Raw genomic sequence first — 12,718 nt, 5'->3', positions numbered from 1 at the left:
CTTATTTACAAAATTTTAAAACAAAAACTAAGAAAAAACTTTTTTCCCCCAAATTTTCAGTTGTTTTTGGTTTGTTTAGCAAAAAAATAAAAACTCAGAGATGATTAAACACCACCAAAAGAAAGCTCTATCTGTCTCGAAAAATGATAAAAATTTCATATGGGTACAGTGTTGCATGACCGTGCATTTGTCATTCAAAGTGCGACAGCACTGAAAGCTGAAAATTGGCCTGGTCAGGAAGGGGGTATAAGCAGGGGCGGACTGACCATTTGGAAACTCGGGCACTGCCCGAGGGCCTGGGGTCAGTAGGTGGCCCCATGAGATGCCCCTGGTACCTTTTTCATAAGCTTTTTTGAGTTTGGGCAAGGACACAGGAGCCCCATGATCCCCTATTGCCCGGGGGCCCCATGAGTTGTCAGTCCGCCCCTGGGTATAAGTGCCCAGTAGGCTAGTGGTTAAAGTATGGTTGCACTCACATGTAAGCAAACATCATTAGGAATTGATTGGCAAAAAAACCCAAAATTTTCCAGTTTCCAAAATGGGCAGTCTGCATTGAACTACCATGCCACAACTGCTATAGCGGCCAAAGCAGCTGTTTCAATGTGAACTCACTCTTCCATCTGGCCATGTGAATTTTGGAGGCGATAAAAATGCTGATCAGGTGCCTACTTTTATGGTTTCTCTACCACCCCAGTTAATTAGGGTGCCAAAGGGTGAAATGGGCAGCTATAGAAGGCAAGATAAGTTTTAGTATTTGCTCAATCTGGCTATCAAACAAACCTGTTACCGTGTTGGGCAAAGTAAGTACGGGTTTGCTTTAAACCTCCAATTTCTTTGATATTCAATGAAAACTGTGAGAAGATAGAAATGAAAACTGTAGCTATATGTGGCTGCAACTGGTACTTTTAAATCCCAAGAGGATCAGAAGATAGCCATTGTGCTGTATAGGTGAAGAAAGTCAAACCAGGTCACAACAGCAGTTTTGTAGATTGAAGTTCCTCAGCAGGATTGCATCACCTTGTGTAGTCTATACTTTCAAGTCAAAAAACTTTTCTCTTTACTTATATCTTGTACTGACAGTAGCCAGGAAGCCTCACATTGAAATATTCTGTATGTCTTTGTCATTTTAGGCTGTGTATGTGCTATTACAAGTGGTTGGCATAGCTCCTTTTACTAGGCTAAAATGAAGGAGAGGTTTAGAATTTGGTTAAAAACAAGGACATTACTGGAAAACACAGGGCCCCAAAAATGTTAATCCCCTAAAAGAAAAAAAAAAGGTTTTGCAATACCATCAACTGGTGATATTGCGGTACGTACAGATATATGGAGGTACAGGGGGACTTTCTTCATTCTATCACTTATTTAAAGAGCATCTGACACCTTGCCAATGAGGGGCAAATTGACAAGGTCTTTGCAAAGGCCCACCCTCACCCCAATCCTGTTATTCTAACCATGCAAGTGCTCCCTTGTTGAATCTTCCTCCTCCACAGACAGTGGCACTCTACCTGGCACTTACAGGTATGGGGGACCATGTGTCCCCTCTCCTGTGCAGGGGCTCATGTGTGACAACCAAGCGCTAGGCCTAAGCATGTCACATGGAGGAGAGAGGGTGATGTTACCAATCCCCAGAGTCAATGACACCTCAGATTTCAATGCTGCTGCAGAGGAGAGATCTTGCAAGAGAGTGCTGACAATGTGAATATAAGGGGGTTGGGAGTATACCTTTTCAAAGACACTCACTCTTTTCACTCCATTGGCAAGGTAATAGGATTATCTAACACAGCACCCCTTACAATGCTGATCAATGCAAAGAAATCCAAAAATGTCCCTGCATTGCTGGTCAGCTGTAAAAAATGTTCAGCAACGTTGGTCAATGGGTGAAAAAATGCCCAGCATCATGGGTAAGTTAGGAAAAACATGCCCCGCTGTTAGTGGTCAGTGGGAGAAAAAATGCCTGCAATTATTGATCAGTGAAAGAAAAAATGCCTAACATTAATGGTCAGTGGAAGAAAAAAAAAATTCCCTCCTCCCTCTGTAAAATTCACTCACCAGACCTCAGTTAGAATAGATAACACAGCATGCAGGGGTCAGTAGTGCATAATACAGTGCAGGGTTAGCAGTAAGTAATGCAGAGTGCAGGGGTCAGTAGTCTGTAATACACAGTGCGGGGGTCAATACTAAATAATACAAAGTCCAGGGGTTCCTAGTACTTAATGCAGAGTTCAAAGGTTAGTAGTATGTAATGTACAATGCAGGGGTCAGGAGTTAGTAATGCAGAATGCAGTAATATGTAACACAGGGTTCAGAGGTCAGGAATAAGTATTGCAGAGAGCAAGAGTCAATAGTATGTAATGTACATGCATGTATAGGTCAGTAGTATGTAACACCTAGTGCAGAGGTCAGTAGTTCATATCACACAGGGTGAGGTCAGGAGTCATTAAAGTGTTACTAAACCCAGGCCAATGCCTTCACTCTATCTGGTCTCCCACAGTAAACAGAACATTGAAATGCAATTATTGTAGTAAATATAAATAGCTAAATACTTTTTCTCATCAGCAGTTAGAACAGTCTTGTGACATCTATCAATGTCCAGCAGAGCACTGAATAAAGCTTGTAGGAGGAGTTTTCATTCTGCTCTAGGAGGATGCAGAACCCCTGACCTCTGTCTTGACAGCACTGATTGGCCATGTGCTGATCACATGCACTCTCCCAAGAAAAAAAAACCCTCTCTAGCAATAAACACCAAACTGAGCATGTGCAGCTTGACTCCACATGATATGTTGTATCAGGAGATAAGAGGGTGGCACTGGAAGAAGAGGAGGAACAGAGAAGAAAGGATCAAACAACGTTTTTACACAATGCAGAGTAGTAACCCCTTAGGTTCCATGGTGAGTATAACAAGCATGTTTTTCTGCGTATACAGACTGATCTTACTGTTGTGGGTTTAGTAACACTTTAACACATCTTCCCCCACAGGCAATAATACCCCCTTTTAGTACAAACATCTTTCCCCCCCAAGCTAAAATTGCCCACAGCACAAATTTCCCCTTCCCTCTACAAAATTCACTTACCAGATCTCAGATGCAGCAGCGCCCGGCAGAGTGAAGGAAGTCCTAGGTTTCCTCCTGGCTGTGACTGTGGATTGTTTTAGAAGCTTGACATTTCACTGCATGAGAAACTGGGTTCTAACTGATCTTAATTTCAGATTTGCCAAGCAATGTTAGTTTGCAAAGCCACAGAGACCACAAAAGCACAGTTTACTGTATTGGGTCCATGTCAACTGCAGATGCCACTGCATCCAATGTGTCATTGCTAACAAGCTGAAGAAACACACCAGACAGACCAGTGAGCAGGGGTGGACTGACCATTTGGAAACTCGGGCACTGCCCGAGGGCCCGGGGTCAGTAGGGGGCCCCATGAGATGCCCCTGGTACCTTTTTCATAGGCTTTTTTGAGTTTGGGCAAGGATACAGGGGCCCCATGATCCCCTATTGCCCGGGGGCCCCATGAGTTGTCAGTCCGCCCCTGCCAGTGAGGCGTCATGTAGTAGACACATCACCAAATAAAACCGAGCCCAACGTTCAGAGAATTATAGCATGATTGTGGAGCAAAGGATCACAACTAGCTTTACGAGTGTAAAATCCAGGAAATGGAATGGAAGCCAATTCTGTCTATTGGTATTGTGAAGAAAGTATAGAGGGAACTAAATCTGAACTTCACCCAAAAGGGGAGGTTCTGCTTTTCCGCCCCCCTCCCCTTCCTGTGTCATTTTTGGATACAATTATTTTTCTGGGAGAACGGGTACCTGGTTTTGACAGGTACCGGTCCAACTTTTGCTTGGACTGCCTAGGTGATCTGAGCCCCCTTTTCCTGTAGCCTTCTGGGACATGTCACAGGTCCCAGAATGCTGCAGGACTATTCGCAAAGCACAGCACAGCTCGAGCATGTGCAGCGGGAAGTCAAAGCTAGCTTCCCTTATTAAACATGCTGGCACCATAGACCCAAAGACCAGTGAAGAACTGGCCCGGGCGAGGTCGCCCCTGGATCCCTGGACAGGTAAAGGTCCTTTTTTTTTAAAAAAAATCAGCAGCTATAGTATTTGTAGCTGCTGACTTTTAATTTTTTCATACAGCCTGAAGAACCTCTCTAAGTACTGGAGCAATGACGAATAATTGTAACAGTTTATTCACTGCCTACTCCTGTAAAAATTAAACACACTATTAGAATGTATAAAAATATAATAAGGAAGTTAGCAACAATACACATGTAATGCTACCCCTGTAGGAGCCGCTAAGATACTGTCCAGGTCTCCCCTCTGTTATTCCCCACAGCCAGGCACAAGGTAGTTTCACAGCCAGGTACACACACTCTTTTGCTCATTGTCTCCAATGATCAGTGTAGGGGCTGTTGTTTTTTGTGATTAATTATTGGAGAACTTGGATAGGGAGAAGGGGATTTAGTAGGATACTAAAAGCTACAGCTGAGGACAGAACCTCCTTAAATAGCAGCCTTGAGCAAAGTCCTCATGTCAGAAAGCAGTTAAACTGACAGCACTCTTCAGGACACCAGCCAGTGTCCCCTTTTTCTGACCCATGCTGACTACACAGCACCAGAGGGGTAGAAAAACACACAGGGGTTTATTTACTAAAGCTGGAGAGTGCAAAATTAGGTGCACTTCTGCTTAGACACCAGTCAGCTTCCAGGTTTCATTGCCTATATGGGGTTAACTGATCTTGCAACCCATAATGATTCGTGGGATCAGCTTCAGCGGTTTGCAGCATGTAAGGGGTTAACTGTGACAGCTCTGTGCTAAAGTCGGAGATCAGCTTCTTCGGCCTAAACCGGCACATGCGCAGTTGCTTCAGGGGATACGTATCTTCCCGGGATACTCATTTTACCACTACACCGGCACTGCTCCTTCCTCTCTGGAGGGGTGACACCACATGTTACCGCACCGGGTGACACCAACCCTAGGGACGCCTCTGCCAATACTAAAAGGTTTTGGGTACAAATACATTTTAATCCAATAGATATACTGTATGTGCACGTGTATATAATATTTTGAAGGTATATTAGGAAAAGACTGTGCTCTGATAAAGACCTAGGAAGGAGTAAACATTACAACACAAGTGAAATGGATAGTCTTCCGTGTTGTGAGTTGTACAGTCAGGTCGGGTACATATAGGGCAGCAGACATTGCTCATACCCTCTGGCTGCCCTTTGGGTTTCCTCAGCATGGTGTAAGACTCAAGAGTCAATCTGGCCAAATTGATTCAAACTGACTGCAACTAGAGATGGACCTGAGAAAGAACATTAATCCTACACAAGCTGATCAGAGCAGACTAAGTCTGTAGAAGATACTGAGCAGATAGTGGACATCTGGAATCACCACAGTCCATCATTAGGAGAATTGCCTCTAATTATGAGGAGCACACTGACATTGGTGATAGGGAAGGTCAGGAGGTATGCATGAATAATTTAAAACCAGTTCTTTAATAATTTCCTAAAACTTTAAATGCCAACTTCAGCATACTTTTGAGTTTAGTTTGGATAAAAGTGGAAGAGTGAAAACCTTTGTCAACCTTTTTATTTCTTTATGTGACCAACTGGTGAGATTTCCCCTGACTTGCAGTGCACTATAACTCCCAATGATTGTGCAGCCCCTGGTGTCCAAGCAATCAATGACATCTGTTGCTAGGACTTAGGTGGTCAACCTGCACAAAGTTCTTGGATGCTAGGATGAAGGCAGTGGAAGCCATTTATTTGGTGGTAAGAGTGATACCACTCCAAAATGAATGTCATCCTCACTGCAGCAGTCTGAGGTTTGACAAGCAGGCCTGGCCATTTAGTTCATCTATTCAATGAACTGAAAACATGTAGAGTTTGTTTTGAACTGAAAACATGTAGAGTTTGTTTTGAACTGAAAACATGTAGAGTTTGTTTTGAACTGAAAACATGTAGAGTTTGTTTTGAACTCTACATGGTTGTGAACTTGAATGTCATCACTACTATTTAGATAATTTCTCAAACAGAAAGGAAAAGAGTGACTCCTGCAGAGTGGATTCAGTTTTCCTGACAGCAGAGGATCTTGGGACATGTAGTCCTACAGCCAATACATCCTGTATTCTTGAGTGCTGATAGAACTACAACTACTAGAGAGCCAGCGAAAGAGGAGGATGCAGATGTATTCTACAGCAAGGGACTGGATCTCACTCATGGCATGGAATTCAGAGCTAAACACAGGGGGACTGCTGTTCTCCTCCAGAGACAGATTGCTTGGCTATTGCTGTGGGACTCAGTCACACATCAGTTCAGCACAGCAGTGACACCATTCACCACACTGGGATCGCATCTGTCTTCTCTGCATTGGGTCATTGTCTAGTCTTCACACAGATATCTCCGCTCGCTGCACTGACAGGCTGTTAGGCAATAACTACGCACATCCTTGCAACTAGCCAAGAGTCTACGCAAGAACTCTGTTCCTAGCAGGCCGTGCTGTCCATAGGTTTGGTGAGTGGGCTGATGCCCAACCTCTTTCTGTCATCACTTTAGAGACACTGCATAGAGACACCTTTACATCTCAGTATCAGGAGATCTTTTCTTTCAGCAATACTGAAGTCAATTTGTTTAATTTAATTACCAGTATTCACTAATGTTTATGGCCTTCAGCATTGCTAGCAGAAGACAACGGATACCACCATTTCAGAAACTTTAAATATCAGAGGTCAAGTTCCAATCCCTAGTTAAAGGGACCTCTTCTCTTTTAAGGTAATTGCTATTCAAATTGAGGTATTTACAGTATATCTATTCATAGCAGAGTATACATATTCTTTATTCTCTGAATTCTCCATTGCGAGGCTGGTGGTCCAGAGGGAGCCGATAAGTCAACAAGCCTTTTCTTCCCCCTCTTTCTGCTGGTGTTGCAATTAAATGGTTGAAGCTTACTACTCCTGACTGTATAATCTGTTAAATGTTGTTAAATGATTGTTTCTATTTTACCACTACTCTGCTTTTATGTGTTAATTGGTGTTGTATATACTAAACTCATTATTTCTGTGGTCTAATCTTTTTTAAGGTTTAGTATAGGGGTGTTACTGAAGAATTGTGTCTCTTGCATTATTATTCTATATTGTTGAAATATGTCTTCACCCAGAGTGTCAGAGGTGTCGGAGGCTTGCAAGGTCAGGGCAACCACAGGGGAAAAGCATTATCAAGCGGTCCCTGTGGGGTTAATGCTAGACTATCTTCAGTTAAAGCCCAGCTCCAGCAATTTTTTAAACAAATTTGCCCTTGCAGTGAGGCGCCCTACACTGTAAGGGTAGAATGCTTGTTATGTGTTTCGGAGCACAGTGGAGGACAGGGGTGGACTGACCATTCGAGCACTCGGGCACTGCCCGAGGACCCGGGTTCAGTAGGGGGCCCCATGAAATGCCTCTGGTACCTTTCATAGGCTTTTTTGGGTGTGCTTTGACTGTGGGCAAGGACACAGGGACCCCATGATCCCCTGTTGCCCGGGGGCCCCATGAATTGTCAGTCCGCCCCTGGTGCAGGATATATCACTTACACTCCGCTCAAGCCAGCTCCAGCGATCTCCTCCTCTAACTATGCGTGGGTGGAGCCTCAGCATCATCATGTACATTAATCCTGTATTATACATTGAAGAGGCTGGAGTCTCAGCTTACAGAGCAGCCTGCGGAGGAACTGATCGCAGTGCTGGAGGAACCCTGCTGGAGCCAAGAGTAAGTTAAATATTTACACCCTTTCTGTGCACCTCTAGACATAACAATCATTTATCCTTTGCAGTGCCAAGGAGCTGCAAGGAAGAATTTTTTTTCATTCCTGGAGTTAAACTTTAAAGTGGAATGCCAGCATATGTCAGACTAATGTACAATATCAATAGGTCAGTACTAAGAATGGTCAATATGACCCTAATTGACATGTTTAAATGAAAGTTGTATTATAAACATCTTAACTGGACTGCTGCACATGGAACAATACTGACAATTCCTTCTATCTGCACAATGATTCATCAACCCTGAGAATACCAAAAGATAGTTAGGATGTACTGAGATAGTAAACTATGAAAAACACATCTACAAACCATTGTGGAGGACTTGGCCTCTGAACGCCCCATTTAATTACCACTCCTTGCTCAATGAGAGAATTTTATTGGCCATTATTTTTCGATATCCACTCTAAAGCTACATTCACAATGGCAATTTAGGCTGGTGCAGGGGCGGACTGACAACTCATGGGGCCCCCAGGCAATAGGGGATCATGGGGCCCCTGTGTCCTTGCCCAAACTCAAAAAAGCCTATGAAAAAGGTACCAGGAGCATCTCATGGGGCCCCCTACTGACCCCGAGCCCTCAAACAGTGCCCGAGTTTCCAAATGGTCAGTCCGCCCCTGGGCTGGTGTGAATTGAAGCTGCAGGTATCTTCTGATTCTTGCTGCAGCTCTGAGGAGCTAGGTGTATCTGTTGGTCCCATTCACTATAATGAAAGATCTCCAATGGCCACAGCTATTTGCAGCTCTCTGCACAGGCAGCGATTACCTGTGGCCAGCTGCAAATACCTGCATGTACCTGTCATTATAATGAATAGGACTGGCAGCCATACTTAGCAGCTCAGATCTGCAGCAGGAATCAGAAGATTCCTGCCACTACAATTCACAGGGACTTAAATTGCTGGTGTTAATGAAGCCTTAGGCTAGGTTCACACCTATGCAGGTTGCGTTTGAGCTGTTTCTGCATTGCGTTTTGCATTTTTGCACTTGAGTTTTTGATGCTTTTTGCATTTTTTTTCTTCTTGTTGCTAGGCAGATTTAAAATTCAAAATGCATCAAAAACGCAATATATGCTTTCCTGCAGCATTTCCATTGAAGTCTATAGAACCAAAAACACAACTTTTTGCATTCAGAAAAGTCCCTGACCCTTTCCAAAAATGCACTGGGTGAAAAACGCACAGATGTGAACATGTCCCATAGGAAACCGTGTTAAATGGACCGTACTGCATTTCTGCAAAACGCTGCAGAAAACTCTTAGGTGTGAACCTAGGCTTAAAGTGGATATCCAAAAACAATGGCCAATAACATTCACCTGATGAGCAAGCTGTAATAACGAAATGGGGCGTTCAGTGTGAATGTTGCCTTACTGGATAGCATGGCCGGCTGGTAGGACTTAGCAGGACACTGAAAAGTCTGTAATGGCTGAGAGGGTCAGTTAAAGTGTTACTAAATGCACAACAGTAAGATCAGTCTGTTTATGCAGTAAAGCATGCTTGTTATACTCACTGTGGAACCCAAGGGGTTAATCTTCCGCACTGTGTAAAAAGGATGTTGATCCTGTCTTCTCTGATATTCCCCTTCTTCTACTGTCCCCAATCCATCTGCTGATAGAACAGAGTCTTGGGGCAAGCTGCATGTGCACAGTTTGGTGTGTATTGCTAGAGTTTTTTTTGTTCCTTGGGAGAATGCATGTGATCAGCACAGGGCCAATCAGCAGTTCAGGGGTCCTGCAGTCTCATAGGAAAATCAGGGGAGAATGAAAACCCCTCCTACAAGCTTTAACCAGTGCTGTGCTGGACACTGATAGAAGTCACAAGACTGCTATATACTGCTGATGAGAAAAGGTATTTTGCAGTTTATATTTACTAAAATAATTGCATTTCTATGTTCTGTGTACTGTGGGAGACCAGATATAGTGAATGCAGGGTCCTGGGTTTAGTAACACTTTAACAGGATTTTGTGATTGTTGCTGAGGACAATATTTATTTTTTATATATAAGCCCGTATGTCATGCTAGCTATTATTTATACATATAATATTGTGTGTAAGCAAGAATTTTACACACATGGCTTTGCTCTGGGGTTATATAGTAATTATTTCAGGTATTGGGATTACAACAGCAGTGATGAAGTGTTTTAATAAATGAAGGTGTAATGCAACTCCTAAAAACTCGGTCCACCTCTGTGACCCAATGCAACCATTTCCTACATGTATCCATTCCAAGGCATTTGCTCTAGAGACATTTTTTTCAATTTATGAACATCATGTAGCGGGGATGAAACCATTGCTGTAAAATATTCACCCCACTATTACAGCTATAACTCTCCAGAGCATATTGCCTATTGCAACATCTTAGAATCAAACTGGGCTGTGTCTGGATTGAATTATAAAACAGAGTCTGATTTTGATTATTAAAATAATCAGGGGAATTAAATATTGCTCTTACGGCACTTTTCTGGCCATAGTTCCTGTGTCTAATTCAGGCAAGCATTTGCGCCAATGTCAGTAAAATTACGGACATGCAGCAAATTCAGTTAGTACTTACTATCACCACTTTAAGAATCTATCGCTATGGTAGCAAAAAATTGTCAAAGAATTATCACCAGTTCTCAGATTGGAAAACTGTTGATAATTAAAGACCAACTCTGAACTGGCATACAGGAGGTACTGCATAGTGCTGTATCCCCGGCCACATTTAGCTGTCAGTCTGGAGATTACCTGGCTGAAATGTAAATTAAAACAGGATACAGATCAGGGGCGGACTGACAACTCATGGGGCCCCTGGGCAATAGGGGATCATGGGGCCCCTGTGTCCTTGCCCAAACTCAAAAAAGCCTATGAAAAAGGTACCAGGGGCATCTCATGGGGCCCCCTACTGACCCCGGGCCCTCGGGCAGTGCCCGAGTTTCCAAATGGTCAGTCCACCCCTGATACAGATGATATCATTACCAAAATATGGGCATGGGCTGCACCCCAAAGGAATTCAAAAGGGTGTCTACGATACTCTTTATGAATTCCCCAAATATCTCGTCCTTCAGTTTTTATACAAGAAGCTTAATAAAAGTCCTGAGCTGCACAACACTTCCAAAGGGTACAAATTTTATTGTTCAGCGCATAAACACAAGCATTTTACCCAGGATCCTCCCTCTAACATGTTTTGTCCCCTACTGGGGATTACTAAGAGGGGTTTATTTACTACAACTGGAGAGTGCAAAATCTGGTGCAGCTCTGCATAGAAACCAATCAGATTTTTTTTTTGCAAAGCCTGATTGAACATACTGATTTTAGAAGCTGATTGGCTACCATGCACAGCGTTTTTTTTTTTTAAACTTAATGGCTGAAAAGATCCTGAAAGAAACAACTGCTTTTGTTGTTTATAACATCATATCAGCTGTGTTCATGTCTCTAGGACAAGTCAGGAAAAAGATGGGAGAAACAAATTGGTTGTTACACTCAACAGAGACCTATTGATTGAAAAAATGTGGAGCCCATGCTGAAACCGTCTACTCTGATTCCATAGAGATAATTTTTAAAAAATTAATCTAAGGTGGAGCAGACCCCACAGCAGACAGGCTTTATTGTTCAGGTATAGCAAGTTATCTTGCTGCTGTTGGTAATTGAGCTTCGCTTTGTAAATGACCCCTTATTTTAATTTAAGTAAAGAAGTGGTAACAAATGACTGGTTTTCCTAGGAATGTTGCTTCTGTTTTCATATGGCCCATGTCACATTAAAGATTGTGGCCAATCATCAAAACAGAACTCCGCCTTACCTAATAGACGTTGCTCCCTCTATGGCTAAAATGCTGCAGAATCTTGATTGCTACTGAGAGAGCAGCAACAAAATGATATCTTACTGGCTTGGCCAGTAATGGAGAGACGTCATAGGGAAGACTAAGTGGATTCTTGGCAATTTGGTTGTTGGGTTTTTGTCACAAGTGACAGAATTGCTGGTATAATCTGACCCTAAATCAGTCATGTTTAAAATGGAACTCCAGTTTTAAATGTAATACCTATCCAGGTGAAGTGATTCCTGTGACTTACCTTCTTTGCATGCATTCATCTTTTAGCATGAGACCCAATGTCTCCCCTGTCTTTCTGTTTATGGCATTGGATATATTTAGAAATAACTGACGCTTTCATTCTTAGCTAGCAGTATGCATCATTGCAGATTAAGCAGGTGTATGAAAGGACAGGAGTGAAAAGTGGTTTTCTATCCCTGTATGTTACATCCTGTGTAAGATAATTATTGGGGAGGGACTGACAGTAAATGGTAATACTTAGATCTACATAGTCACCAACATTTGAAAACCATTTCCGGGCATAGTGCTATGGAGCTAGTGAAAAGTAAATTCAGCCTACATATACAGCTCTCTCCAAAGACAATGGAACTCGATAAACCGCTTAGAACATTTAAATAAAATTAAATTGCAAATTTTCCTCACCAGAAATAAGGCTTGTCATAAATAGCCTTTCTAGCACTGACTTAACTTTAGCACATATGATATTGTAATCCACATCACTGTTATTTTCAGTTCTAATTGGCTCTTATTGTTGAAAATAGCAGTTAGTATAGCAAATAGTGAAAATTATAGCTTTGTGAATTCATGGTCTCCAATGACCCATTATACCGTAAAGTATTAAGTACCCGTCATGCAAATGTCCCTCACTGAACTCCTGCAAAGAGTCTGTTTAAAGCAGAATTTATGGCTCCTAATAAAGTATTATAACACTTTAGCATAAATATTCCTAAGCATTGTAACATCCCCCTCCCAACAGATAAAGGATTTAAAACTTGTATCATTAACAGGATGATCCAACAGATTAAAATTTACCTTATACCACAGTTTTGTGGCAACTAGTGCACTAGTCCTCTTTGATCCCATGCTGGAATATTTTGTTGGGCAATCCTACGCAATCACTGACAATGCCAGAC

This window comes from Staurois parvus, unplaced genomic scaffold, assembly GCF_062004578.1.
Source record: "Staurois parvus isolate SC_StPar_1 unplaced genomic scaffold, SC_StPar_1.0 ptg000525l, whole genome shotgun sequence".
In the NCBI taxonomy this organism is placed as follows: Eukaryota; Metazoa; Chordata; class Amphibia; order Anura; family Ranidae; genus Staurois; species Staurois parvus.
The sequence above is the reverse complement of the archived record's forward strand: the minus strand, read 5'-3'. Positions refer to the sequence as shown.